At 40.6% G+C, this 24763-nt stretch overlaps 1 pseudogene; it reads right to left on the bottom strand.

Moving 5' to 3' along the window:
- LOC128070938 (protein Shroom2-like) overlaps positions 1–19052 on the bottom strand; it is a 42457-nt pseudogene extending 23405 nt beyond the window's left edge.
- Between the last annotated feature and the right edge of the window lie 5711 nt (positions 19053–24763).

The raw sequence follows: 24763 nt of genomic DNA, 5'->3' as shown, positions 1-24763 counted from the left end.
GGCAAGAAGAGAAAGAGACAGCAGAAGATGAGATGGTTCGATGGCCTCACCGACTCAATGAACATGAGTCTGAGTAAAACCCAGGAGTTGGTGATGGACAGGGAGACCTGGCGTCCTGAAGTCCATGGGGTCAGAAAGGGTCAAACACTATTGAGGAAATGAACTGAGCTGAATTTTGCTCATAGATTTTATCATTTAAAGTTTGTTTTTCCTTCTTAATTTGCTGTTTGCTTGGACTATCCACAGGTTTGAATGAGGTATTAAAGTCTCCCACTATTATTGTGTTATTGTTAGTTTCCCCTTTCATACTTGTTAGCATTTTCCTTACATATTAAGGTGCTTCTACGTTGAGTAGATATATATTTTTACGTGTGATATCTTCCTCTTCAACTGATTCTTTGATCATTATGTAATGTCCTTCTGAATGGTTGTTGCTGAACGACAAAAAGACACTGGGATTCTTGGCCTCTGGAAGAGTAGAATTCATTTTGAGGCCAGAGACGAGGCTTGATCGCTCAGACCTTTTGTGTAATGAAGATTTACTGAAGTGTAAAGGAGATACAGAAAGCTTCAGACATAGGCATCAAAAGGGGGCAAAAACACTACCCCCTTGCTAGCATTAACAGATGTATATACTCTCCAATTAGTGATTCATTCAGTCCACTCTCTCAGTTGTGTCTGACTCTCTGCGATACCATTTATTGCAGCACGCCAGGCCTCCCTGTCGATCACCAACTCCTGGAGTTCAGTCAGACTCACGTCCATCGAGTCAGTGATGCCATCCAGTCATCTCATACTCTGTAATCCACTTCTCCTCTCGCCCCCATTCCCTTCCAGCATCAAAGTCTTTTCCAATGAGCAAACTCTTCTCATGAGGTATCCAAAGTACTGGGTTTTCAGTTTTAGCATCATTCCTTCCAAAGAAATCCCAGGACTGATCTCATTCAGAATGGACTGGTTGGATCTCCTTGCAGTTCAAGGGACTCTCAAGAGTCTTTTCCAACACCACATTCAAAAGCATTAATTCTTCAGCACTCAGCCTTCTTCACAGTCCAATGCTCACATCCACATCTGACTACTGGAAAAAAAAAAAAAAAAAAAAAAAAAACCATAGCCTTGACTAGATGGACCTTAGTCAGCAAAGTTATGTCTCTGCTTTTGAATATGCTATCTAGATTGGTCATAAATTTTCTTCCAAGAAGTAAGTGTCTTTTAATTTCATGACTGCAGTCACCATCTGCAGTAATTTTGAAGCCCCCCTAAAATAAAGTCTGACACGGTTTCCACTGTTTCCCCATCTATTTCCCATGAAGTGATGGGACCAGATGCCATGATCTTCATTTTCTGAATGTTAACCTTTTAGCCAACTTTTTCACTCTCCTCTTTGACTTTCATCAAGAGGCTTTTTAGCTCCTCTTCACTTTCTGCCATAAGGGTGGTGTCATCTACATATCTGAAGTCATTGATATTTCTCCGAGCAATCTTGATTCCAGCTTGTGTTTCTTCCAGTCCAGCATTTCTTATTAAGTACTCTGCATATAGGTTAAATAAGCAGGGTGACAATATAGAGCCTTGACATACTCCTTTACCTATTTGGAGCCAGTCTGTTTTTCCATGTCCAGTTCTAGCTGCTGCTTCCTGACCTGCATACAGTCATTAAAATGAATCAAAAGAATATCTGGAGGTTGTAAAAATCTCAGCAGACCTACTCCCACAATTTACACTTTAAGATAACAGGATTAGCCAGAAGGTTTAATCCAAAAACTATCCTCAGGCAGGATACATTACTGTTACATAATCTTAAGGAGTGTAGAGAAAAAAAAAAAAAGTTTCTCCTTTCTTTCCCCTTGAGAATTCCAGACCCCTCTCTCCTTGGGGACCACATTCTGTCAGGCCTTTCCACCATGACCTGCCCATCTTGGGTTGCTCCAGGCATGGCTTGGTTTCATTGAGTTAGACAAGGCTGTGGTCCTAATGTGATTAGATTGACTAGTTTTCTGTGAGTATGGTTTCAGTGTGTCTGCCCTCTGATGCCCTCTTGCAACACTAACGATCTTACTTGGGTTTCTCTTACCTTGGTGCGGGATATCTCTTCATGGCTGCTCCAGCAAAGCACAGCTGCTGCTCCTTATTCTTGGACGAGGGATATCTCCTTACTGCCAATGTTCCTGACCTTCAACGTGGGATAGCTCCTCTAGGCCCTCCTGTGCCTGCGCAGCTACCTCAAGTTGCTCCTCCCAGCTGCCGTCCCTGGCCTCTGGCATGGGTGGCTCCTCCCAGCTGCCGCCCCTGGCCTTGGGCTCCAGGTGGCTCCTCAAGGTCACCATCCCTGGCCTCGGGCCCTAGGTGGCTTCTCCTGGCCGCCCCTGACCTTGGACGTGGGGTCGCTCCTCTCGGCCGCTGCCCTTGACCTTGGACGCAGGGTGTCTCTTCCCGGCTGCCACCCCTGACCTCAGAGGGTAGCTCCTATCAGCTGTTCCTGCACCTGGCACTCTAGGTTGATGCTCCTGACCTCGGTGGTGGGGTAGCTCCTCCCGTCCGTGCTTAGAGAGCCGCCTCGCAGCCACCTGCACTTAGTGAGCCTGCTCGGAGAAGGGAATGGCAAGCCACTTCAGTATTCTTGCCTTGAGAACCCCATGAACAGTAGAAAAAGGCAAAATAATAGGATACTAAAAGAGGAACTCCCCAGGTCAATAGGCACCCAATACGCTACTGGAGATCAATGGAGAAATAACTCCAGAAGGAATGAAGGGATGGAGCCAAAGCAAAAACAATACCCAGTTGTGGATGTGACTGGTGACAGAAGCAAGATCCGATGCTGCTGTAAAGAGCAATATTGCATAGGAACCTGTAATGTCAGGTCCATGAATCAAGGCAAATTGGAAGTGGTCAAACAAGAGATGGCAAGGTGAACATCGACAGTCTAGGAATCAGCGAACTAAAATGGACTGGAATGGGTGAATTTAACTCAGATGACCATTATCTCTACTACTGCGGGCAGGAATCCCTCAGAAGAAATGGAGTAGCCATCATGGTCAACAAAAGAGTCTGAAATGCAGTACTTGGATGCAATCTCAAAAATGACAGAATGATCTCTGATTCATCTCCAAGGCAAACCATTCAATATCACAGTTATCCAAGTCTATGCAGCAAGCAGTAACGCTGAAGAAACTGAAGTTGAATGGTTTTATGAAGACCTACAAGATATTTTAGAACTAACACCCAAGAAAAGATGTCCTTTTCATTATAGGGGACTGGAATGCAAAAGTAGGAAGTCAAGAAACACCTGGAGTAACAAGCAAATTTGGCCTTGGAATGCGGAATGAAGCAGGGCAAAGACTAATAGAGTTTTGCCAAGAAAATGCACTGGTCATAGCAAACACCCACTTCCAAGAACACAAGAGAAAACTCTACACACGGACATCACCAGATGGTCAACACCAAATTCAGATTGATTATATTCTTTGCAGCCAAAGATGGAGAAGCTCTATACAGTCAACAAAAACAAGACCAGGAGCTCACTGTGGCTCAGATTATGAACTCCTTATTGCCAAATTGAGACTTAAATTGAAGAAAGTAGGGAAAACTGCTAGACCATTCAGTTATGACCTAAATCAAATCCCATATGATTATACAGTGGAAGTGAGAAATAGATTTAAGGTTCTAGATCTGATAGATAGAGTGCCTGATGAACTGTGGACAAATGTCGTGACACTGTACAGGAGAGAGGGATCAAGATGATCCCCATGGAAAATAAAGGCAAAAAAGCAAAATGGCTGTCTGGGGAGGGCTTACAAATAGCTCTGAAAAGAGGAGAAGTGAAAAGCAAAGGAGAAAAGGAAAGATAAGAATCTGAATGCAGAGTTCCAGAGAATAGCAAGAAGAGATAAGAAAGCCTTCTTCAGCTTTCAATGCAAAAATAGAGGAAAAGAACAGAATCGGAAAGAGTAGAGATTGCTTCAAGAAAATTGGAGATACCAAGGGAACACTTTATGCAAAGATGGGCTCAATAAAGGAAAGAAATTGTCTTGACCTAACAAAAGCAGAAGATATTAAGAAGCAGTGGCAACAATACACAGAAGAACTGTATAAAAAATATTTTCACAACCCAGATAATCATGATATGATCACTAATTTAGAGCCAGACATCTTGGAAAATGAAGTCAAGTGGGCCTTAGAAAGCATCACTATGAACAAAGCTAGTGGAGGTGATGGAATTCCAGTTGAGTTGTTTCAAATCCTGAAAGATGATGCTGTGAAAGTGCTGCACTCAATATGTCAGCAAATTTGAAAAACTCAGCTGTGGCCACAGGATTGAAAAATGTCAGTTTTCTTTCCAATTCCAAAGAAAGGCAATGCCAAAGAATGCTCAAACTACCGCACAATTGCACTCATCTCACATGCTAGTAATGTAATGCTCAAAATTCTCCAAGCCAGACTTCAGCAATATGTGAACCATGAACTTCCTGATGTTCAAGCTGGTTTTAGAAAAGGCAGAGGAACCAGAGATCATGTAGATCACTGGTGATTTACGAGTGAAATGACACAGAACATACAAGACACACAAGAGACAGACAGGACACCACTCTGGCCAGAGGAACAGAACTGGGCAAACTAATTGCTGTTTATTATTATAAAGCCCTCCTTAGGCAGAATTCCAGACTCTAAGAATAAGCCTTTTCAGTACAGTGCAGGTGCATACATGGTATCGTACAGCAAAGGGGAGTGAAATCTCTTTCTACTGCAGAGTCTGCACAAAGCCCTCATCTCCTTCTTATCTCAAGAAGGGAATGCTCCCTCGTTTGCAAGGGACCATTAAATTCAGGGCTGTGTCCAGACTCTGGCAGAACGCCTCGTATGCAAGGACACTCAGCCTGAGCAGAGAGACCAATTTGCAGGCACATCTCTGCTACCCTATTAACCCTTCATCTCCCCTTTTTTATTTGCTTTTATAAATTGTAGCATGGTCTGGATCTTCTCTGCTTCATACTTTAGTTGTTTCCCTTTCTGCCATCACCGGAAGACTAGAAAAGTAACACAACATAAAAGTAATATAAGCACAGGGTTTCCAAAAGTAGTCCCAATTAGTGAGGATATGTGCCCTAATGGATTCAAATTATTAATTCCCTCTTGAAGACCTTTTAGCAAATCAGATCCTGTAATGTCAGGTAAAGTCCTGCTGAAAGTGGATTAAATTTATTGTTCCAAGTTCATAATCTCTGCAGTGAAATTTTGATGCCCAGTTAAAGATTGTTTTACTTTGTCCCATCCTTCACTCATGTTAAATTGTACAGGTGTTATACAAAACTGAGAAGAATTCCAATCATATTTCAACACACTCCGTGTAGATAAAACAGCCAATTGATCTCCAAGCCAGGAAACGGTGTGTTGAAGATTGAGCACGTCAGTAGCAAGTTGTGCATCCAAATCTCGCTGTTGTTGCCATAGCAAACGAGAGTTCTTATGCCAATCCTGAATAAAATCAGCTGTTTGAATTCCTTGGTGTAACTCAAGACCTGCTACTGCTGCTGTTGCAGTTACTGACGCGACTGCTAGAATCGAAGCAATGACCACACCAAGCATACGTTGAGATCGGTGTAGCAAAGTCTGTACAGCGGTTACTAGATGAGAAACAGCAAAAGAATCTGACCACGGCCGAGTCAGATTTATGGGTAACCATACTTCTCTCCAAGCCTTAACAGTTACTAGTGAGAAATTGAAATTAAAGGCTCATCTTTCAAATTCTTCCCACCAAGACTGATTTACACATTGAATTAAATTACAGTAGTCCCATGACATAGACCCCATAGTATCGTTCCAGATCCAATTCCCATATAACAATGCAAAAGGATATTTTACACATGCCATTGTGGAATAAGATTTATTAACATGTAAATTCACATGGAATGGACCCAAAGAGTCACCACTGTCTAAAGTATAGTTTCCTGACCACATAGTGAGATTACCAGAAACCGCCCATAGTTTCCAATTACCTCCTTGAATGTGTGGGTATCCTTGCAATTGTAATTGAGGAGGGACAAGTGCAAATTGCTGCCATTTCACTGTTTCATTACCATTTCCCATCAAAGTGCCATTTTCACGATGCCACCTAAGAGATTTATCTGACCATTTTTCTAAGAATTGTCCATGATCTGAACTCCAGTCTACAATGATGTCCCCAGAATAATTCATGACCTTAAGGGGTTGATGACCTCAGCAGCGTTCTCACTCCAAAGATTCTAGAGAAGGAACAAAAAAGTTAACGGAACATTTTGACATGTGTTTTCCATTATGAGTATCCAGCGGTTCTGTCGAGGTATTAAATCCCCTGGTGGAAACAAGCACAGTAAAAGTAGCAAAATGGTAATTATTATACTTTACCCACCATGTACTATAAGAATGATGAGAATGTTCCTTAGTGGACAGACAAAAGGGGTGTCCCCCTATACATAAAGGAATACCTTCCATGGCAATGGTCAAATTACTAATATTATATTGTTGTTTATGATAAGATGGTTGTTCTATTCCCCCGCAAGCTGGCGGGGGAAAGAAGGCAGTCTCATCAATATATACCTGCACTCTGATTCCCCCCAGGAAACTGCTCTTACTAATGGGGGATTAGGTATATATGCCCAATATGTATGATTACTTGCCAATACACCAATTACCTGACATGTCACCACCACCATCATGGGAAGCAAAAGACTGGTAGGATTCAGAGGTTGCCATGCCTTCATTAATGTCTTCTCTGCTTCCTGGGTCAACCTTTTCATTTTACCCCATGTTGGAGGTGTTGCTTCCCTTGTACGGGAGGTAAGGCTTCTCTGCATAGTAAGCTCTTTGAATTTTTGAACAAGGGGATCAGCCACTGTTGATTTTGATCAATCTTGCTGGGGTCCAAAACCTGTAATTATCAACAGAGATGAAAGCATACCCTCGTCCCCAATATATTAATGACGCTGGGATCCAACCTCTCTCTTTATCTTTATACCAAAAGGGCGTATTCAAGATCTTCTTATCCTCTTCTTTCCCTTGGAAGTGCTACTCTGCTGCTGATAGATTTCCCCTGCTCCAAATATTCAAAAAATTTAGGGTAAGTAGAGTTTTATTCAGAATGTCTTTAGGTTTCATAAATCTCTCTTGTTCCCCCTTTTTTATTTTTTCAAGGTAGTCACGCAAGGTACAATTAGCTCTTTCAATAATAGCTTGCCCTTGACTATTATAAGGAATAACAAAAGTATGAGTTATATGGTATTGAGATAAAAAGTGAGCTAATTTTGTGGATTGGTAAGCAGGTGCATTATCAGTTTTCAATTCAATTGGTAATCCCATGACTGCGAAACAAGATAACAAATGAGTAATTACAGTGTCAGCCTTTTCAGAATGTAATGTGGTGGCCCATTGAAAATGTGTGCAAGTGTCTATAGTATGAAGCACACATTTTTATTGTCCGAAGGAAGAAATGTAAATTGCATCCATTTACCATATCTGATTTGCTTGCAGTCCTCTTATGTTGACGCCTGGTGGGGTAAATGATAAAGCAAAAGGTGCACATATAGAACAAGAACGAACAATATTTTGAGCTTGTTTTCTAGTAATAGCATGAGATTTTTGTAACCCTTTGGAATTGGTATGCTGTAAGAGATGTTTTTGTTTTCCTGCTTCTATAGGATAAAGTAAGGCATCAATTGTAGCATTTCCAAATGATAAGGGTCCAGGAAGGGCAGAATGTGCACGGATGTGAGTAAAGAAAATTAACTCTGAACATTGCAAGAGTAAGTGTTGTACTTGGTAAAACAATATATCAATAGCTGTTTTAAGAGTCAGTGGAAGGGCGACGTGAGGAAGATGTAGGCAAGAGATAACAGCATATCGAGAATCTGAAATAATGCTAATAGGAAGTTGGGAAAAATCTTGTAAAACTAAATAGATAGCCCACAATTCAGCAGGCTCTACAGAAGAAAATGAGTGGGGGAGAACCTTGGAATTTTCTGGAGTCCAATATCCAGCAGTATTTTTATTTGCATCTGTAAAAATAGTGGGTCCTTTAACTGGAACATCTGAAATTGGGGAATGAGATATCATAGTATTATTCTGGAGAAAAGCAATCAATTTAGATGGTGGATAATGATTAGAAAACGAACCAGGATATGAGGCAAGAGAAATTTGCCAGTTTTCATTAAATTGTAAACATCGAGATATTTGAGCAGTTGTTAACTGAGTAACAATCTGGTGTGGTTCACATCCTGATAATTGTAAAATACGATGGTGACCTTTCTGTATAAGGAAGGCTAACTTATCCATATATATAGTCAATTTTTTGGAAAAACTGTTAGGTAAAAAAACCCATTCTATTAATCCTTCTTCTTGAGCAATTACACCAGATGAGGAATATGGGGTATGAAATATGATAAAAGAAATAGGTTGAGATGCATGTAAGTAAGTCAAAAAGCCATCATTCAGTCATTGTTCAACAAATTGAAATTCCTGTAAAGCCAATGGGGTTAAGGTCCGGGGGCTATCCAAAGCTGTATCTCCTAAAGTAGAAAACAAATGTTGTAACTGATAAGAAGGAATCCCAATTACCAGGCATAGCCAATTAATATCTCCCAATAATTTTTGAAAATCATTTAAGTTTCTGAGATGGTCTCTTCTAATTTGTAACTTTTGGGGCTTAATTCTATGTTCTTCCAATATTGTCCCTAAATATGAAATAGGAATGTCCTTTTGAATTTTTTCCGGGGCAATTTGCAAATTGTATAGTCTTAAAGCCTCTTGTAGTTTTAAAAAGAATTTGTCACGTTCAGCAATTCTAGGAGCTACCAATAAGAGATCATTCATATAATGATATAGAATATAATTAGGGTATTCTTGATGGAGAGATTGAAAAGAGCGAGCTACCAATTCTTGACATAAGGTAGGGCTATTTATCATTCCTTGCGGTAGGACTGTCCATTGATAACACTTAACAGGTTGAGCACGATTAAGAACAGGAACTGTAAAAACAAATTTATTTCCATCTTGCAATTGTAGGGGTATGGTAAAAAAAACAAACAAACAGTCTTTAAGATCTAACACCATTAAGGACCAGTTCTGTGGAATAAGAGCTGGAGAGGGGAGTCCCAATTGCAATGCTCCCATAGGTTCAATACATTTATTAACTTCTCGTAAATCAGTTAACATTCTCCATTTTCCAGATTTCTTTTTTATAACAAAAACAGGAGAATTCCAGGGTGAGGTAGAGGGCCTATATGACCAAGTTGGAGTTGTTCTTGTACTACTTGTTCTAATGCCTCGAGCTTCATTTGTGGTAATGGCCACTGCTCAACCCATTTAGGAGTATTAGTTAACCATTTTAATGGGAGTGCTCGAAAAATTTGAGCAGTGGCCACTAGTTTTCCGATGGAATGGTTACAGAAGCCCCCAAATGAATCTCTCCCCATATATTAATAGGTATATTTACAATATAAAAGGTAAGAAACACTGATCTTCCATTATGGAATTGGCACTGCAAGGGATGGGTACTCTTCCAAACATCTGCAATGGAGCCCAATCCCGTCAGCATTAAAGGGCTTTTTTCCTTTTCCCAATCTTGGGGCCATTGTTGAGAAGAAATGATTAAAACATCTGCCCCTCTATCTACTAGTCCCTCAAAGTTGTTACCTTGTATAATCAAAGAGACAACAGGGGGAGAATCTTTAAAAAGCATTTACCAAAATATATGTCGCCCAGTACTTCCAAATCCTCCTGTTCGTTCATTAGGAAGAGCAAAAAAGGGGTGATAAGGTAGGAGAAGTATTTGGGCAATATGTTCCCCAGCTAACAATGAAAGTGTGGTAGAAGTAGAGACAATAATTAAAATTTCCCCAACATAGTCAGAGTCTATTACCCCTGGAATTGTGGTTAAACCTCTCAAAGCCGCAGTGCTACGGCCTAATATCCAGCCAAAAGTGCCTTTAGGCAGTGGTCTAAATACATTTGTTATTAATTTATAAATGCCTCCCCCTGGTGACAAAAGAACATTACCAGCTAGCGGCAAATCAGCAGCGGCACTTCCTGAAGTAGCAGACCGCAAGTCCGAAATCATCATCTGAGGTCCTTTTAATGGGGCTTCGACTTGTAACGGTTGCTGGAAGGCAACAGGGTTGGGGCAGATGGAATGGGAGGAGGGCAAGGAGGAGCAGTCCCTGGTATTGTTCCTGGGCCCCAAGGACTCAGGCCCAGAGGATAGTTTCCCGGTATCAGGTTGCCCATTTTGTCTATTTTAGATTTGCATTCATTAGTCCAATGAAATCCCCTCCTGCACCGACGGCAAAGCTCAGAAGGAGCCTTATTCTTCCTAGCAAGAGATCTGTCTTTATCAGCTTTTAATTTCTGACACTCCTTTTTCATATGACCAGGTTTTCCACAATGAAAGCAGTTACCTCCTCCCTTTGGTGGTCTCAAATCCTTGGCCAAGGCCATATCAAAGACATTAGCCTGGTGCTCAGTTCCTCCTAATCCTGAGCAGGCTCTGATATATTCAGCTATAGATGCACCCTGTCCCTTTAAAGTTCCCAGTATACGCTTGCATTCAGGATTTGCATTTTCAAATGCCAAAGTTTGTAATAATATCCCTGAGATTTCATCCCTCCCAACAGCCCGTTCCACAGCTACCCTCAATCTTGCTAGAAAATCAGTATATGGCTCTTTAGGCTCTTGCATTGTTTAAACAAAGGAGGGCTAGGCATGGCCAGTAGGCACCAAACGGCGCCATGCTCATAGAAAGACTTAGTGGACTTGTTGTAAGTCCTGATCAGAATATTGAGACTGTTCCCTTAAAGCCTGATATTGGCCCTCTCCCATTAATTTGTCCTCAAGAGGACCAGGGGTATTTTGTCCCTCATTAATCCGAGCTTGCTTGCTAGCTTCTTCCTCCCACCAGCTATGAAGTTGCAAGCATTGAGAACCCTCCAAGATAGCTTGGGTAATGGATTCCCAATCTAACGGAAGGATTAGTTTGCCTTTTCCCAATGATTCAAGCATAGTCAAAACAAAGGGAGATTGAGGACCATACTGCGCTACTGCAGCTTTAAGATCTTTAAAAAAATTATATTCCAAAGGAGCATATTGAACATTTATCACATTGCCATCCTTCTGTCTCTGGATGGGAAACAATTGTGGAGTATCAATAAACCCACCAGGGGGAGCAGCCAAGTCATCATCATGAAGCATAGACAAAGGAAAGGAGAAGAGACAATGTTCCCTGCCCACATCGGGCCGATTAACCGCAGTGGAGAAAAGAGAAGCACAAGGAGCAGCAGAGGGTGTAGATTTTTTCTCCTCCTTATGTGATGTCCATTGTTCCCGGAATAGATGGGTCATTTCTTTAATCTCTTTGCCCTCCTCTGACAAAACTGAAGAATCCTCTGAATCTGATTCTGAACTATCCGGTGTTTCACCACTTACAGGAGGAGGCTCATTTGTATCCTTGCCCTCAGGCAATGCAGAAGCCCCATTAATGTCTGACACATCCTCATAAATTATTTCTCCCCTCCTTGAAGCATTAGATTTAGTTTCATTATCAGTAGAGAGCAAGGTCCAAGCCTGTGTTATAGCATTACACAAAGTCCACAGTTTCAAAGGGATCACATTACCCTTCTGATGTTGCTTTCTCAATTTTTTTTGAAAAATTTTCCATTCCTTCAAGTTTAACTGTAACTTAGTTTGATATTGAAACCAATGACAATATTTTTCCACCAAGTGAAAGAGCTCACTCAACCGACGAGTTGAGGCCTTAATGCCTATGGAGTGGAGAAGTCCTTGGACTAACTCCATGTATTGTGCCCGTAATGATGATGAGGAATTCCCCATGATTTTTTAAAAGTTTCCTTCCACTAGGGTGAGGAATTCCCCATAATTTTCCAAAAGTTCCCCTGCTATTGATTTAAAATCCCCCCGGGGTGACTCACCCTTTCAGTTTCACTTGAGCCCCACATTGGGTGCCAGATGTAGATCACTGGTGATTATGAGTGAAATGACACAGAACATACAAGACACACAAGAGACAGACAGGATACCACTCTGGCCAGAAGAACAGAACTGGGCAAACTAATTGCTGTTTATTATTATAAAGCCCTCCTTAGGCAGAATTCCAGACTCTAAGAATAAGCCTTTTCAGCACAGCACAGGTGCATACATAGTATCATACAGCAGAGGGGAGTGAAATCTCTGTCTACTGCAGAGTCTGCACAAAGCCCTCATCTCCTTCTTATCTCAAGAAGGGAATGCTCCCTCGTTTGCAAGGGACCATTAAACTCAAGGCTGTGTCCAGACTCTTTGGCAGAACACCTCGTATGCATGGATGTTCAGCCTGAGCAGAGAGACCCATTTGCAGGCACATCTCTGCTACCCTATTAACCCTTCAGATCAATTTGCCAACATCCATTGGATCATGGAAAAAGCAAGAGAGTTTCAGAAACAAACATCTATTTCTGCTTTATCAACTATAGCAAAGCCTTTGACTGTGTGGATCACAATCAACTGTGGAAAATTCTGAAAGAGATGGGAATACCAGACCACCTAACCTGCCTCTTGAGTAACCTGTATGCAGATCAGGAGGAAACAGTTAGAACTGGACATGGAACAACAGATTGGTACCAAATTGGAAGAGGAGTGTGTCAAGGCTGTATATTGTCACCCTGCTTATTTGACTTATATGCAGAGCACATCATGAGAAACGCTGGACTGGAAGAAGCATGAGCTGGAATCAAGATTGCCGGGAGAAATATCAATCACCTCAGATATGCAGATGACACCACCCTTATGGCTGAAAGTGAAGAGGAGCTAAAATGCCTATTGATGAAAGTGAAAGAGGAGAGTGAAAAAGGTGGGTTAAAGCTCAACATTCAGAAAACGAAGATCATGGCATCTGGTCCCATCACTTCATGGGAAATAGATGGGGAAACAGTAGAAACACTGTCAGACTTTAATTTTTGAGCTCCAAAATCACTGGAGATAGGGACTGCAGCCATGAAATTAAAAGACTCCTTGGAAGAAAACTTATGACCAACCTAGATAGCATATTAAAAAGCAGAGATATTACTTTGCTAACTAATGTCCATCTCGTCAAGGCTATGGTTTTTCATGTGGTCATGTATGGATGTGAGAGTTGGACTGTGAAGAACGCTGAGCGCCGAAGAATTGATGCTTTAGAACTGTGGTGTTGGAGAAGACTTGAGAGTCCCTTGGACTGCAAGGAGATCCAACCAGTCCATTCAGAAAGAGATCAACCCTGGGATTTCTTTGTAAGGAATGATGCTAAAGCTAAAGCTCCAGTACTTTGGATACCTCATGCAAAGAGTTGACTCATTGGAAAAGAGTCTGATGCTGGGAGAGATTGGGGGCAGGAGGAGAAGTGGACGACCCAGGATGAAATGGCTGGATGGCATCACAGACTCAATGGACGTGAGTCTGAGTGAACTCCAGGAGATGATGATGGATAGGGAGGCCTGGCGTGCTGCAATTCATGGGTTCCAAAGAGTCGGACACGACTGAGCGACTGAACTGAACTGAATTCTCCTTGGGGACCCTAGACTTCTTATCAACCTGCCTAGGAAATGACTCTCTCATTCCCCCCTTTTCTTTTAGGATAATTATGTTGCCAAGGGAAAGAGGTGTCATTTTCATTCCATGACTACTTTCTGCTGTTTAGGAGCATGGTCCCTAAATTGTTGAGGTAACTTATTCTCCTAACCCTCGTATTGAGGGTCTCTGATCCAGGGCTCCCAAATAATAGTTGGAGGAGGCTGTGCTACTCATATGAGTTTGGACAACAATTTGTAACTTAAAAGGTTTGAGATGGTTCAGTTCAGTCTCTCAGTCTGTCCAACTCTTTCCAACCCCATGTATTGCAGCACACCAGGCCTCCCTGTCCATAACTAACTCCTGGAGTTCACTCAGATTCACGTCCATCGAGTCAGAGATGCCATCCAGCCATCTTATCCTCTGTCCTCCCCTTCTCCTCCTGACCCAAATCCCTTCCAACATCAAAGTCTTTTCTAATGAGTCAACTCTTCACGTGAGGTATCCAAAGTACTAGAGTTTCAGCTTGAACATCATTCCTTCCAAAGAAATCCCAGGGTTGATCTCCTTCAGAATGGATTGGTTCTATCTCCTTGCAGTCCAAGGGACTCTCAAGAGTCTTCTCCAACACCACAGTTCAAAAGCCTCAACCCTTCAGTGCTCAGCCTTCTTCACAGTCCAACTCTCACATCCATACATGACTACTGGAAAAACCGTAGCCTTGACTAGACGGATCTTAGTCAGCAAAATAATGTCTCAGCTTTTGAATATGTTATCTAGGTTGGTCATAACTTTTCTTCCAAGGAGTAACATCTTTTAATTTCTTGGCTGTAGTCACCATCAGCAGTAGTTTTCGAGCCCCAAAAAATAAAGTCTGACACTGTTTCCACTGTTTCCCCATCTGTTTCAGAATACCCATTACACAGTTACAGATGTAAGGCAAAATTGTCATTAAACCAAGTTAAAATCAAAATGAAAAGTCACATTATGTCCATAGTCACCTCAGTTCATATTAAGGTTGTTAGATGTCATCAGATGAAGAGGCATAACATGATTGTTGTCGAAAGTATTCACAGACTTGGATAAAGTCTTTTAGTGGAGATATCCACCATGTGAAGCCTTCCACAGCTGAAGAGGGGAGTGCTCCACAAACCCAGCAGTTAGGCCGATTGTGAAATGTAGTGTAGGAGTGAGCCCAGGACAGGAATGCATTGTCTTGATCAAACAGCAGACTCTGGATTTTTGGAGTCAGCAGAAGTAGGCTCATATAAATTATCAGGTTCATCTGAAAAGTAGAAAGTCAGAGCATAGAAAGTAAAGACATAAAATGAAACCACTTAGTTCTGGTCAGGGTGCCACCTCTTAGCTCAAGTGTGATATACCCATGAATCAATTTCTGGCACTTTGACAGCAGTGGGAGAAGAGAGAATAACCTGGTAAGAGTCTCCCCAGAGGGGCTCAAGGGATGGGCCCCCAGATCCCAATGTTTTTATGAGGATCTTGTTTCCTGGCTCAAATAGAGGCTTGGTTGGCTCAGAGGCTGGGTCAGTAGTCATCTCCTGGAGTTCTGTTAATGCCTCTTGAAAAACTGAGAGCTGAGTTACATAACTATTTAATTCCAAGACTTCAGGGTCTATAACAATGTCTGTGCATTAGAAAGGCCTTCCATAAATACATTCAAAGGGGGACAGTCTCTCCTTTTTCTGGCAGTTCAAGCCCTCATTAAAGCTATGAGTAGGACTTTAATCCAATTGTCCTGCATCTTTTGAGTTAATTTGTTCAGATGTCTTTTGATAATGGCATTAGCTTTTTCAGCCTTTCCCGAGGATTGGGGTCTCCAGAAACAGTGTAAGTGATATTCCATTCCTAGATCTTTAGACACGTCCTGAGTTACAGCAGCTTTAAAGGTGGAGCCATTGTCACTCTGAAGGCTCCATGACAGCCCAAACCTGGGGATTATTTCATGGATTAAAATCTTTATAACCTCCTTAGCCTGTTCACTACAACAGGGAAAAGCCTTAACGCACCCAGTAAAAGTATTCACCCAAACTTGTAAGCAAGAATACCCATTAGCTTTTGGCATAAGAGTAAAACGAGTTTCCCAGTCCTCTCCGAATTCTTTCCACTTCCTTGTAAACCAGATTTTGTTAGATTTTCAGTCTTTGCCTTATATTTCTGACAAACCTCACTCCTTTCGATAATGTACTTTAAAGTTTTTGTTACATTTTTAACTTCAAACAATCGAGAAGCCATCTAGTAAATACTCTCTGCACCCAAATGAAAACTCTAGTGCAAACCCTTGAGAATTTTCCACTGAGCATTTTCAGAAATGTCTTTCCTCAGAGTGTAACCATCTTGTATCAGTAATCTTTACTCCTCTTTTTTTTCATATATTTCTAATTCTTTCTCAGTATATTGTGGTTTTTCCTGTTCCAGAGGACCTTCCATATCAAAGGTATCTGTAGTGAATGGGATTCATATAGTGGGGCTTATCTGGCTTGACAATCAGCTAGCTAATTACCTTCAGCTGCTTTACACCCATTCTGTTGTGTCCTTTAAAATGCATAACAGCCACATCTTTAGGACAATATATACCAGTTAAAAGTCTCTTGATCTCTCTGAAATATTTAGTAGTTTCTCCTGTTGCTGTTTTAAACTGTCTTTCTTTCCCTATTACAGCATGAGCATATAAAGTCAAATAAGCATACTTAGAATCAGTGTATATATTTACTTGCTGCCCTTTGCTTAACTCTAGAGCTCAGATCGGAGGCACAAGCTCCGCTAACTAAGCACTGGTTCCCTGGGGGAGAGATTTTGCTTCTAAAACCTATTCAGCAGTCAGTATGATGTAACCTGCTTTATGCTTTCCATCCAAAACTAAAGAACCGCCATCTGTAAATATTTCTATGTCAGGACTGTCTAGTGGGCTATCTGTTAGATCTTCCTGAGTAGCACTGTTTAAAGTTTGGTATTGGGAACAATCGTGATCAGATGTTTCATTTTCCTTCTCAGGAAGTAAAGTGGCAGGATTTAAGTTTTCACAAACTTTAAACTTAGGTACTGGTCCTTCTAAAAATAATGACTGATATTTAAGTAGCCTACTGTCTGTCATCCAAATTTTAACCTTAGAATTTAAGATTCCACTCACATCCTGAGAAGTCAGTACTGTAAGGTTTCATGCATTATTGTTAAAGCTTCAGGTGCTAATAAAGCCGCTGCCCCAATTACTCTTAAGCAGTGGGACCACCCACTTGAAATTACATCTAATTCTCTGCTTAGATATTCAGTAGGTTGCTGGTGAGGCCCTGGGGACTGTGTCAAAACTCCCAAGGCCATACATTTTCTTTCAGTGACAAACAAATTAAATTTTGACCCTATGGGCAAGCTAATGCAAGCGCTTACAGGAAAGCATTCTGAAGAACCTTAAAAGTCTTTTGAGTATCTGGAGACCAAACCGGTTTGTCAGTTTGGGTCTGCTGTGTCTCAGCTAGAAGTTTATATAAAGGCCAGGCAAGTTCCCCATAACCCAGAATCCACATGCAACAGTAGCCTGTGATTCCCCAAAATCCTCTCAATTGTCTTAAAGTCATAGGTAGGAAAGATTTAGTGTAAGTTTAATTATCTCATGGCCTATGGCCCTAGTCCCTTCTGATATGGTTAGGCCCAGATATCTAACAGATTGTTGACAAAGCTGAGCCTTTTCTCTTGATGCCTTGTAACCACAGCCTGCCAAAAAGTTTAAGAAATCTTCTAAGACTCATGAATCTTCTGTCTCAGCACAGACCAAAATATCTTCTACATATTTTAACACCACCGCTTCAGAGGTATTAAAGTTCTGGAGATCCTGTGACTAACTTTGTTCAAATAAGTGAGGACTGTCATGAACTCCTGGGGCAAAACTGTTCAGGTTAACTGAGAAGCTGGCTGCATTGGGTCTTCAAAGGCAAATGGAATTGACTTTCCTCCACCAAAGGCACTGAATAGAAAGCATCTTTTGAATCAATTACTTAGAAATATTTGGCTCATTCAGGAATTTCAGACAATAGGGTGTAAAGGAAGTACAGCCTCACTTATTATTTACACATCTTCAACTAATCTCCATTTACCATTTGATTTCTTAATATCCAAAATAGGACTGTTGCATTGACTGTTAGAGGGAATTAATAGTCCTTGCTCCTTTAAATTTTTGATTATGGGTTTTAACCTTTCCTTAAACTCAGGTTTCAGTGGATACTGATTCTTATATGGAAATAAGTGTGGGTCTTTGAATTTGACAACTACAGGAATAACATTTTACAATCGACCTACAGATTATTTTCCATAAGCCCATACTCTAGGATTTACATTTTGTTCAATTAAAGTAAGAGAAAGGGAAGGCTCTGTATCATGAAAACTGAGGCATGGCCCTTGCTCAGTATATCTCTCCCCTAAAGGGTTGAGGGAGACTCTGGCATGATCAGAAACTCACGTGAAAAGAGCACAGAGTTTCCAGTTAAAATTAAAAGAACCAATGAAGTGATACCTTTTGGCTAGTCTAGACAGTTCCATTACTGAATTGGATCAGGAAGAAAGCGGGTCAGGGGCTTAAGTAAGCACAGAGTAAGATGCTCCAGTATCTAAAAGGAAATCAATGGATTGGCCCCACACAGTTATTAATACCCAGGGTTCCTCAGGTGTAATTAGGAGGTGAGCTTGTGCCCAGACCCCGGACACCATCAATCCTGATTGTATTGAGAGTCTAACTCCTGAGACCTATGCCTCTGGGGGCAGTCTCTCCTCCAGTGTGCTCCCTTGTATACCGGACATGGAACTGGGGATGGCTTGGATGCCTGAGAGCAATCCTTCTTGAATTCCTCCTCCTTTCTACAGTAATAGCAAGCCCATCCCTTTTCACCTGGGTCCCTCTGGGCATTTTTCTCAGGCTGTTTAAGAATGGTTCTCATAGCCTTTGGCAGGGATTCCGTGTTTTCCTTTGTCTTTTTCTGCCTTTCTTTCTTTTCCTCATATTCCCAATCATAATAGACTGTCTAAGCCAGTTCTAACAGATTATCTACAGTCTGATTTGGTCCATACGCCCATTTTAAGAGTTTAAGGTGGATATCTAGACCTGACTGAGTGAGAAATCTATCTTTTAAAATCATTCTTCCCTCTTCATTTTTGGGGTCAATCTCAGTGAATCTGAGAAGAGCATCTCTCAGTCTAACTAGGAATTTACCAGGAGCCTCCTTCTGTTCTGTTTGCCATTTTGCCATAGTTTAAAGGCTTAAGAATGTGCCTGGCTGAATCCTACCTCTGAAAAAATGACTCTGATCCCATTTTCCTTTAACTGTGTTGTAGTCCCAGTCTGGTTCTATAGTTGGGACTGCCTGATTCCCACTGGAAAGGACAGTTATCTCGTCATCCCTCTTCCCTACTGATTCATTACCAAGCCATTCATCTCCATAAGCAACAATTTTCCCAAAACTCAACTTTTTGAGTCGAGTCAGCATTTGTCCCAAGATATACATCACATACTTCCAAGTAAGGTCATAAAACAGAGTAACACCTTTAAAAGCTCTAATATATTTTCTTGGGTCCACTAAATAGTCTCCCAGGTCCTCCTTGATAATTTGTATTTCTTGATAGGAAAATGGCTTGTTAACTCTCATAGACTGATTATTTCTCCTGGTGGGTGCTTCATGAAGAGGCAACAGCTTGTGTGGCTCTTCCTCAGTCTCTCTGGCTGCTCTGTGCATATGATCCCAGGAATAGATTGGAGACCTACTTTTGTTTAGCTCTTTGTCTCCTGTCCACTATCTCATTTAGCAAAGTAGGAGGACAGGAGGGAGGTGAAGGTTTCACGTCCAAATCTATACCCTTAGGAGACAAGTCTGGCATATTTCGCAGAGAGAAAAATGGCAACACATATGCCACTTCCACCCATTTTCCTTGTTTTCTATAGAACCAGTCTAATTGTAAAACAGTATTTTACTTAAGAGACCCTCCATCTGGCCACCATTCAGCATCCTCCAGTGGGTACTGCGGCCATGCAGTATTGTTTAGGAAGACCACATGTGTCTTCTTTAAGCACTGGGGATCAAATTTAAACCAGTTTTTCAGGATACAGTTCAAAGGAGTGAGGCTGAAACTGTTAGCTCCCATCTGTAAGGGAGAAAAAAAAGTGACCAGTGCCATCTTTCTACAGAAAGCATCCCTCCCTGCTCTAGATGGGGGTGTAGACAAACTTTACACCAAAGCTTTTCTTTCCTGTTTGGACTTAACCTATCCCTTACTGATGGGGGCACTTTACTCATACCTCCCGGTTCTACCAAGATGGGGTTAGGATGCACCAGGTGTAGACCTGATGGCATCCCTGACTGATGTCCAGCTGCTCACCATTAAAATCTTGATTGCTTCTAATGCCACCCGGGAAGCAACCTCAGAGATGCTCTTGGAGCTAGAGCTCCATCTAGCTTCTGAACTTTGATTTCTTAGCAAGTATAGGCACTTCCTAAGCACCAATTCAAATTTGGGACCTAAGTCACAATACACAGTAACAGAATAGATCACAAATTCCTTGAAAGTCTATGATCCAATAGATTAGGTTAGTCCTTCTAATTCCCAAGGAGTTATGAAATGGTCAAAGAGACAGAAAAGTTTCACCTAGAAAGGAGAGTTTGATCCAGTTGCTTTGCCCACTTCTGGTCGGCCCCTGAAGGATACATTGGGTGCCTCTCAACATTGGCAGGTCACTATAAAAGCCCAACAGTTTTCTGCCATAAGCTATATGAGGTCACCATGAAACCACAGAACAGGGCTCCTCACTTGCTTCGGCAGGGCATTTCATTAATTCATGCAAGCACACTATAGAGTTAGAAAAGTACAGTAGAAAACATGTTCGCCAGAACAAAGAACTAGAGCTCCAAGCATCCTTACCTTGCCCTGAAGAATCCCAGATAAGCCCCCAAGATGAAAGCTTGTTGTTGAACCATGAAAAGTTGCCAGGATTCTTGGCCTCCGGAGGAGAAGAATTCAATCCAGGGCCAGAGATGAGGCTTGATCGCTCAGAACTTTTGTGTAATAAAGTTTTATTAAAATATAAAGTAGATAGAGAAAGCTTTGGACATAGGCATCAGAAGAGGGCAGAAAGAGTACCCCCTTTCTTTTGTTAACAATGGAGTTGTGTACTCTCCAATTAGTCATTACTGAAAAAAAAAAAAAAAAAAAAAAAAAACTCATTGGAAAAGATTCTGATGCTAGGAGGGATTGAGGGCAGGAGAAGAAGGGGACAACAGAGGATGAGATGGCTGGATGGCATCACTGACTCGATGGACGTGAGTCTGAATGAACTCCAGGAGTTGGTGATGGGCAGAGAGGCCTGGCGTGCTGTGATTCATGGGGTCACGAAGAGTCGGACACGACTGAGCAACTGAACTGAACTGAATCAAAAGAATTGCTGAAGGTTGTAAAATCCTCAGCAGACTTACTCCCACAATTTACATTTTTACATAACAGGATTAGCCAGAAAGTTTAATCCAGAGACTGTCCTCAGGCAGGATACATTATTGTTATATAATCCTAAGGAATGTAGGGGTGGGGTGGGGGGGGGGGGGGGAATGTTTCTTCCTTCTTCCTTCTTGAGAATTCCAGACCCCTCTCTCCTTGGGGACACCTAGACTTCTTATCGACCTGCCTAGGAAATTACTCTCTCACTTCTTTGTCTCTTTTCATGGCCTGTATTTCAGATTCTATTTTATCTGTTTTGAGTATTGCTAGCCCTGCTTTCTCTTGGTCTCCATTTGCATGAAATATCCTTTTCCAGCCCTTCACTTTCATGCTGTATATGTCCCTTGGTTTGAAGTTAGTCTCTTGTAGATACCATACATAGGAGTCTTGTTTTTGTAAGCAATATTTACAAATACAAGAAGTATACCAATACTTCCTTTCTGACCTATCTATCCATTTGTCCTTCCATATATCCAATCAAAATTCAATCTTTTTACTTGGTGCATTGTGTGGTAGTTTGCAGACTTCAATACATCAATATTTGTCTACTTAAGTATTTCATCAAGCTTGCCATTGAATAGTGAGCCATGTATATTTACATCAGTTTTCTTTGGATATAAAGTTTACATGCAATGAAATATACCAATCTTTTTTTTTTTTTTTTTCTGTCGTGTTACTTTTTAATTCAAGTATAGTTGATTTACAATAGTGTGTTAATTTCTGCTCTACAGCAAAATGATTTAGTTATACACATACATGTGTATATATACTGTGTGTGTGTACATTATTTTATTTAGTCTTTTTTTTTATTTGTTTGGCTACTTTGAGGCATGTGGGGTTAGTTCCCTGACAAGGGATTGAATCTGCATGGAGATTCAATGGAGACTTAACCATTAGAATGTCAGGAAAATCCCATATGTATTCTTTTCATTATGATTTACTATAGGATATTTCATTTAGTTCTCTGTGCTCTATAGTAGCAGCATTTCTATACATTCTATTCACTCCAATTTATATCCCTTAACCCCAATCTCTTACTCTATGTCTCCCCCAGTTGTCTCTGACTTGAAAACCACAAGTCTGTTCTCTATGTTCATAAGTTTGTTTCTGTTTCATACCTATGTTCATTGGTGTAGTATCCCTGAATTCACATTTAAGTGATATTTGGTGTTTCTCTTTCTATGTGACTCACTTCACTTAGAATGGTCATCTCTTGGTCCATGTATATTGCCTCAAATGGCCTTATTGTTATAGCTATACAGATTCTTGGATCCTTTTAACCATACATTAAACATACAGTATTCATCTGTGGTTATTTTTATGAACATATTACTAAAATGTGTTTAGTATACCACACTTGGGATAGTATGTCCATTTTTAGAGTGCATTGGTATGTTATATGTTTTTCTCAGTCAATACATGCATATGTATCAGTCTCTCAGTCATGTCTGATTCTTTGTGACCTCATGGACTATAACACTCCAGACTTTTTATCCATCACCAGTTTCCTGAGCTTGCTCAAACTCAGGTCCATAAAATAAGTGATGCCATCCAACCATGTTCTGTTGTCCCCTTCTCCTCCTCCCCTCAGTCTTTCCCAGCATCAGGGTGTTTTCCAAAAAATCATTTTTTTTGCATCAGGTGGCCATTTCAGCTTCAGCATTAGTCCTTCCAATGAATAGTCAGGACTGATTTCCTTTAGGATTGACTGGATTGAGCTCCTTGCTGTCCAGAGGACTCTCCAGAGTACATATGGGTTAAAATAAATATTTATTTTGCCTATGCTGCCCTTTTCTGGAGAAATAGAATGCTTATGGACATAATTAAAATGCAGATGTATTCTACACATGTTGGAAAAGATCATGTATAGCTTTATTAAAAATTGATACATGCTAATAACAGAAAACATAAAGTTGCCAGAAAAAATACAAAGGGGAAAAAAAAAAATACCCATGATCTCAATCTACCATTGACTCAGAATTCTGAGTTCTTGGGATGGGGAGATGAGGGTGTGTTACTTCTTTTAGTTTAAAATCAACTTTTCTGCTATTTGAATGCTAACATGCAACTTGGTTTTGATATGTGACTCTTGCTTTGTTTGTTTATCTGTAAGCCTTTACTTTTACAAATACCTAGTAATTGGATCCCCTGTTTAGAAACTGCATCAAGGTTTTTTTTTTTCCATTTTTGCTATGATTAAAAATATTGAATATCTTGGCTGTGTTAAATAGCAGTAAGAAATACAACGAAGGTTGGAGTGCATGTGCCTTTTGAAATTAAGGTTTCACTAGGAATATACCACAAGTGGGTTTACTAGGCCATATGGGAATTCTATTTTTTACTTTTTTAAGTAATTGTCCTACTGTTTACCATAGCAGCTCTACCAGTTTATATGCCCAGTTTACATGCAAGAGGCTTCCCTTTTCTCCACACACTCCCCAGAAATTATTGCTTGTAGAATCTTGGATGATGGCTATTCTGACGGTTGTTAAGTAATACCACATTGTACTTCCGCTGAGCATTTCTCTAATAATTAGTTATGATGAACATCTTTTCATGTGTGTCTGTGTTTTTCCATCTGTATACCTTCTTTAGAAAAATGTCTATTTAGATCTGCCCGTTTTCTGATTGAGTTTGTTTTTTGATACTGGCCTACATGAGCTGTTTGTATATTTTGGAGAATAATGCCTTGATTACTAATGAGGTTTGTGACATTGTACAGGAGGCAGTTTTCAAGATTATCCCCCAGAAAAACAAATGCAAAAAGGCAAAATGTTTTTCTGAGAGGCCTTACAAATTGCTGAGAAAAGAACACAAGCTAAACACAAAGGAGACAGGAAATTAATATATATCCGAATGCATATTTACAATGAATATCAGGGAGAGATAAGAAACCTTCCTCAGCAAGCAATGCAAAGAAATAGATGAAAACACTATAATGGGAAAGAAGAGAGATCTCAAGAAAATTAGAGATACCAAAGGAACATTTCTTGCAGAGATGAACATAATAAACTACAGAAAAGGTATGGATCTAACAGAAACAGAAGTAATTAAAAAGAGATGGTAAGAATAAACAGAGGAACTACACAAGAAAGAGCTTCGTGACCCAGATAACTACAATTGTGTGATTACTCATCTAGAGCCAGACACTTTGGAATGAAAAGTTAAGTGGTCCTTAAGAAGCATGACTATGAGCAAAGCTAGTGGAGATGATGGAATTCCAAATAAGCTATTTCAAATCTAAAAAGCTGATGACGTGAAAATGCTGCACTCAATATGCCAGCAAATCTGGAGATCTCAGCATTGGCCACAGGACTGGAAAAGCTCAATTTTCTTTGCAATCCAAAAGAAAGGCAATACCAAAGAATGTTCAGACTATCAAACAATTCTACTCACCTCACAGGCTAGTAAAATAATGCTCAAAATTCTACAAGCCAGGCTTCAACAGTGTGTAAACTGTGAATTTCCAAATGTTCTAGCTGGCTTTAGAAAAGGCAGAGAAAGCAATGTTCAAATTATCAACATCTCTTGGATCATTGAAAAAGCTTCAGAGTTCCAGGGAAACATCTGTTTTTGCTTTATTGACTACACCAAAACCTTTGACTGTGTGGATCACAATAAACAGTGGAAAAATCTGAAAGAGATGAGCATACCAGAGCACCTGACCTGGATTCTGAGAAATTTGTGTGCAGGTCAAGGTAAAACAGATAGAACT

The sequence above is a fragment of the Budorcas taxicolor genome, chromosome Y (assembly GCF_023091745.1).
Source record: "Budorcas taxicolor isolate Tak-1 chromosome Y, Takin1.1, whole genome shotgun sequence".
Lineage (NCBI taxonomy): Eukaryota > Metazoa > Chordata > Mammalia > Artiodactyla > Bovidae > Budorcas > Budorcas taxicolor.
The sequence above is the reverse complement of the archived record's forward strand: the minus strand, read 5'-3'. Positions and strand labels throughout refer to the sequence as shown.